A 7057-nucleotide genomic window follows, 5' to 3' on the forward strand; every position below is an offset into this window, starting at 1 on the left:
TATTTATATCCCTTGCCGTATTGTATTGACAAATTTATTGAAATTCCTATTCTGTGTTCTGCTGCTGATTTGCCAAATTCCAAAATGTATTTAAACAAAATGGGAAATTTTCAATAACAAAATTGATTGATTCTTGCCTTTCAGAAAGTTGGAGATCAGTTCTAGGAGTTCTAAGGTTCTAAGGGTAGGGGTAGTCTGCAAAAAGTCTGCAAAAGTAAACAGTGTATTTATATGCATGAATACACTATGCATACATACCATCATGAAAAATCTGTGGTACACTAACTTTGATTGGAAAAAAATCTGCTTGTATTTCCTTACCATGTACTGTAGGGTCACTCAGTGCCAAGTACCAGAAAAAGGGAAATTTGATTCTTGTTTATCTCCAGATTTTGTTAGAAAATGCGTGTTTTCAGAGTGAGTTCAAAAATGGTATTATTTCGCTTTCCTAGCTGTGGCTGTAAAGGTCAGCCAAACGCAAGAGGTCCCTCTTCTCGCTAAAGATTCTCTTTGTCATTTTAAAAACAACCATCATGTACAGCACCATGTTGGACTGGCTGTCTAAACTAAAGAAATATTCTTTTGAAAACTGGCACCTTCAAAAGACCCTAGCCAAATCTGAAATGGACAAGAATCAAACTCTTGCACACATGACACGGAATGACCCTCTTTTATTGTGATGTTACTTATATAAATTACAATGGTTTCAATACTGTGATTTATTTTCTTTTTTAATTATTGAAGTTAAATACAACTTGTTGTACCTAATATATGTGGATGTCAAATGGAATGGTAACGAGCAATAGTTTGAAGATGTAACTGGTTATGAAAGCTTTTTATAGTAAGCACCAAGCAACTTGTTAAAAAGTTCTTGGAGGTCCGCATAGAAATACAGCTCTTCGGTGTAAAGAGATTGAATTTTTCCCATTTTGGGTAATGCTATGAGACGTGATTTATAAAAGAAAGTAAATAAAGTTTTATTTATCTAATTTATGGACCAGATTGGTAGGTGTTGATTATGACTTTCCCTCCGCTTTCACGTTGGAGTGTTCCCATCTCACAGAGAGAATGGGAGACGGTCTCAACTGCTGTAAAAATTTCTTGTATTGCCAAGTTGTCAGCTTTCTTTCAGCTTTTCACACTTGGTTGTTGCCATTCTTTTTGGTTGTTTATTTACTTGTGGCAGTTATATTTTTAAAAGTCTGCTTAGTGTGAGGGTGGAAAATTAGTTTTCACTTTGCGACTGTGCTTTATGCAAATATAGGAAGTTTAAAAGAAAAACTACCAGTGGATTAAGTTCTACGGGGTCTATGCTTGCATTTTTTTTACTTTACGATTTTGGTCTAGTTTTGATTTTACTCCCATATCTTATTTTTGGCACAATTGTTCTAGAGATTCTATAGGTAGTGATATGTTTGTAGATGGCTTTTTTGTGCTGGTCCTGTAAATCAGGTGAGTTTTCATACATTTTCATTACAAGGGCTACTAAACTGCATAAAATTGAGCAGACGGTGAATGAAAGGACTGGCTAAATTAGAACAGGGAGAGAAATTTCAATGGGGCTAAGTGTCAGGGAATGGGCGTGGGCATGTGTTGGTGCCAGGATATTAACTATTGGCCCAGGTCCAGTATGCAAGGAATCCAAGGGTTTACCTGAGGATTTTATGATGACACTTGTCATCTTTGGTCTGCTGGTTATTACCCAGCACCCGAGGTGAGTTAGTGGTTGAAAGAGCAGAACGAAACCACAGGGACATGGACTGTTTCATTGTCCTGTGGATGGTACGACCCTACAGCAACAACCACAGCAGACCATCACAAATAGTCTCAATTGAATACTTAATGAAACCTCATGAATCATGCTTCCTCTTGCTGCACTTGATTGTAACACCCTTTTTTTGTATTTTGTCTTCGGATCCCTTTGCCAGAGATTTGTGTGCTTGACTGTTTCATCTCGGTCTCTTATAAATACCAGTAATCCTGAAAGCATTGTAGTGCATGTGCATTACAGTAGTCTCTGATGGCAGTGCCTCTATCTGCTGGGCATGGAAAATTAACACTACACAGTTCAGTAGGAAAGTTCTACTTATGTGCAGTAGGTCTGGACACCACTGGGGGATCTTCCTAAGATCTGCAATAGTTTTGGGGGGGGCATATGATAGTAGTTATAATACGATGGACTTAACATAATTTGTCAATTACAACAGTGCCAACAACTTGCTATCCACAGGCCATTTTGTGAGGGAAAGGGAGGTCAGCTCTTTCCTTGTCTATTCATAGGTGGAATTTTTAACTTGCCAGGCAACGCTGCAAAGTCCGACTTTTCTGTGTGATGGTTCCAGTTTTAACGTTATGTGTACGGGGATGTTTTGATGATATGTTTTAGGTGCTGTCCTGTGAATCATTGAGCTGAGAATCGGTGAATTATATGTTCTACTGAAAAAATCACCTTCCAGTGCTTTGTGTGTCTGCACACCGGTGTTTCAGTTGTAGACTGGTGTTACACTGCTGAGTTTGGCTGCTGTTTAATGGGGAAAGAGTTGCAGTAGTCATCATAAAAATGACAACTTCCCATCTCACAACACTGTTTAGTAAGAGTTGTGCTTTCAGAAATTTTGACTAAGTAGTTCTGCATCTTAGCTGCAACAGTTGTTGTAGTTAAATCATAACAGTATCAATATAACACAGTGTACTATCTCAGTTTTGTGTTATTTAGAAATAATTGGTGGTATGATGCATAATCCTCCAAGCTTTTCAAGACTTTATGTGAGTCTGTGCACTGCCAGTCATTAAATTACTCCTTTGTCTCTTTGCTGGATGTATAATGCAGTGCTATGATTTGCATACTTTAAATGAAACATAGCAAAAGGAAATGGTCAATTCATTACACTCCATTTGTACCCATTACTTCAAAGCAGCTATACTTGTATGTAACAACGTTTGGCTGTGGCTAGGGTGTACATTTTAACTTTAAAGCTGCATACAGTACATCCATGAGCTTTGACACAAGGCAAAAACAACACTTTTAATGCACAAGCTACAAGATGTAGGAGCTACCCAAGTAACTGAGCGTGGTTGTGTTTCAGACATTGTTCATGATGAAATGAATGTGAATGTCAGTTTAGAGGTCTTGAATGGAACAAGTGTATTTTTGGTGAGGTAGAATATACTTTGGAGACTATGGTACTTCTACCTCCTCTAGAATTACAGTATCCTCTTGGTTTTACTCTGATAGTTTTAGGCCTATCCATTACCTTGTTTAGCACACTCCATCCCCCACAGAACAGCTGAAATCCAGTTGCACACATCATATTTGTAGGACTTCCTTTTTCATTCCCTATAGGTGATGCAGTGAAAGCAGTTTATTTTGGATTTGTATTCAACTCCTTGTCGTTGCTTGTATTTGCATGTGGTTCAGTGTTCAGAGATATTGAGTTGTAAAACTATGTTCTGGCCAATACTGCAGATATGAAGAATCAAGAATTCTTTTGTATGTTGTCTCATTGGATTAGTTACACTCAAGGAACTAAAAATGCTACACTTGATTTTATGACTTTGCAGGAACATGCTGTATGTTGGAAACACTGAAAAACACAAATTTTGTATTCTACAGATGTGTGTGTAATATCTGTCTTTGCCATTGGATACAATACAGTAGAATTTAATGTCTTGGTATAAACAGATATTGGTGATGGTAAAAAAAAAAAAAAAATCAAATATTACTTTTCTGCTCGTATAAAGATACTGGTAAAGCTGTTTGCAAGAAGGCAAACCATTTTCATGTGCACTAAAACGGCACTGAATGTCACAGGGATACACTACCAAAGTAAAGTTGAAAGGAGAATCCCAGTTGAATTGTGGTAAGAATATTGGATAGGTTGCCTCCAATCTTCCATCGTCCAAGCTGGCTGAATCTGAGCTTTAATTACCATGCCGTTCACTTGTTACAAGGTATTTTAAGGCCAGTACAGCAGCTGGTTACATCGAAATTCAGCAGTGAAGCAGAGAGAATGTGTGTGTATGTGCATGTGTGTGCGTGTGTGTGAGAGGGAGAGAGAAATGTAATTCTATGGCCATCAGCCTTTCTCCCTTCTCTTGATCTCCTGCTTTCCCCTGGGTCAGTGCACTGAACCTGCCCTGTAGTAATGGGGCTGCTCGGGTTCATGCAAGTTGCCAATAATTCATTCAAGAGCTTTGCTGGTACTATGAGACATGTTCATAATTGATGGATTTGATGCTTTTGCTTGAGATCCACACTGAATTTGTGGATACAGAGAATTTTAAGCTTTTTTTCTCCTTTTTATGGCTGGTAATTACTCAAACACTATTGTATGTAGGACCACTTAATATAATTGTTTTTTTAATAAAACAGGATAATTAAACATTGTGTAGTGGTGTATAAAATTAATGTATTGTTTTTTTTTTCTTTTTTTTAAGTATACCAAATGTAAATGATGTACTATAATGAGTGTGCCAATCCCCTTTCTTTGTAGAGCCAGACTCTTTACAAGTGCCAATGTTGTGGAAATCATAAAATGGGCCAATGTATTTTATGGTCCAGTTTTTAAAACAAAACACTAAATATGTGATTAGAAATGAATGGAAATGACAATTCTGTATTTAAGATTAAAAAGAAGAGAAACTGCTGTTTTTAAAGAATTGTGTCATTTTAATTGCATGTGTTTTGGGTGGGGGTGGGGCTGGGTGGGATGAGAAAATGTATTAATGCAAAACCCTTCATAAAAGGGCCATAATGGTTATTGATTTACAGTATTTTAGCCATATTTCTTTTTTTGTATTTGTTTCATTTCAACCACTGTTGCCTGAACCTCATTCAAACATGAAATGATTTTCATAGCCTTCTCCTACAAAGAAAAATAATTGAAAAATTATCTGTTTTAAATTGGAATAAAAATTGTTCCTATACCTTGTGTTTGTATTATTTGTTTGGTTTCCTCATCCTCTGAAAACAGAGGTGCTTCGTGTGGAAGTCAGCAAACAAAATGCAGGCTGCCAGTTGATCACAGGACTCTGGGAAGAGTAATTACTTTCATTAAAAAACAGGAAGTGTTCAGACATCACAGATCAAATAGAGGGGTGTTATCAAGTTAAAATCCGCATAGGGCTTGCCACTGCGGCCACCCTGTACATGAGTTAGCAGGCCCATGTGATAGGCTGTGGTATATGTAGACCAGTTTTGATTTCAGTATAACAATTCATACAATTTCTGTTCTCTGGTGTGTTCTGAGATTGAGGGGATAAACCCATCTGGGCTACATGCATATATTTTCAGTAAGGTGCATACAGAGACCAGGATCACAGGTAGATATAGCTGTATGTAGTCAAAACATCCAGTTAAAGCTATAACTATGGGTAATATACAGTGTCTTGCAAAAGTATTCGGACCCTTGACCAATTTTAACATTTTAATGAATTACAAATTTTGTCTGATATTTTATGTAAAACACTGAAACTCAAAGTTATTTCAGGGGGACACTGGTTTTATATTAGAAAAAAATATATATGTTGTTCACATATTGCAAGTAGTCAACCACCGTGCATTAATATTTCGTAGAGCCACATTTTTCTGCAGTAACCGTTTTAAGCCTTTTGGGGTAAGAGTCTACCACCTTTGCATTCTGTTTGGGAGTGATGTTTTCCCATTATTGGCAGATTTTCTCCAGGTTGTGCAGGTTGGTTGGATGAATGTTGTGGACAGTAATTTTCAAATAGTGCCACAGATTCTCAATGGGATTGAGATCAGGACTTTGGACTGTGCTGCTGTATGACATTCACGTTTTTGTTCTTGAGCCATTCCAATGTTGCTTTGGGATCATCATCCTGCTGAAAGGTGAAGTTTCTTCCAAACTTTAGTTTTTAGACTAAAGGGTTTTAGGGTTCTTCTGCAGCATTTCCCTGTATTATGCTCCATCCATTCTTCCTTCAAATTTAAAAAGATGCCCAGTCCCTGTTAGTGTTAAACAGATTAGGGCTTTTATCCAAAAAATGTGACAGCTACTTTAATGCTTCACAGGTAAAGGCCAATGGCAAAGCAACTGTCCTCATTAGGGCATTTTATCATCTATGTAAACTTGGAGCTTCCAGAGCACAGAGGTCAAATACTTATTGTTGAAACAGCACATTTCAGTTTTGTTATCTTTCTTAAAAATATTTTTCTGACATGAACCAATGTCACCTTATCTTACCAGCTAATATTAGTTATCTAACTAGCAAATAACTAGATTGTGTCTTGCTAAATGTCTGATAGAATGAATACTAAAAATGTTTAGATTCTCACTATTAACTAACAACATTATCATTTAAAATGAGCTAAATTCCCCTCTAGCTGGTTATCTATCATCTAGTTGTTTAAAAGGTCATGTAGACTTTTGCTTACTGGGGAACATTATTGTATAATTTACTGTAGAGAGCTTGCTCTTTCCATGTTTTCCAGAAATAACTCTCTCATAGCCACTTTATTTGCTAGCTATTTGGTGAGAATAACACATACAACTTGTTTGTTTGCCGGTCAGGGAACTACATAGGTAACTACTATCTAATTAACCATTGTATTGAATTGATTGGGCAAGAAAGCAATAAAAATGCAATTCTTTGGTCTGGCCTCTGATCAGAAATCTGATGTAACCAGAACCACACACAGAATATTTTTTCTCCAGCAATGAAAGCCTTCACAGCACTGTTTTTTTGTTATCAAGTTTCTAGTTTAAGATTTTGTGACATTGAGGCAAGAGCTCTAACTGATGCTTACTTCTGTGCTTTATGCAGAGCAGATGCAGAGTGAGGTCAAGCAGAGGCAACATGGCTACTGCAAGACACGTCTAAGGAGAAAATACATGATGGCCTGAAAACAATGAAATGTTTTCATTGCATGCATGAAAACAAGTTCCTAAATAAAGATTAAAAATAATGCTAGTCCAGCAATATAACTCCTACAAGCTACAAAATCTAAAATACATTCCTTATCATTACTGATTTCACAAGAATATCACCTTGAATATCAACTCACAACAGATATCAAGATTAATAGGTAGGCCTT

The sequence above is a fragment of the Megalops cyprinoides genome, chromosome 2, assembly GCF_013368585.1.
Source record: "Megalops cyprinoides isolate fMegCyp1 chromosome 2, fMegCyp1.pri, whole genome shotgun sequence".
NCBI lineage: Eukaryota > Metazoa > Chordata > Actinopteri > Elopiformes > Megalopidae > Megalops > Megalops cyprinoides.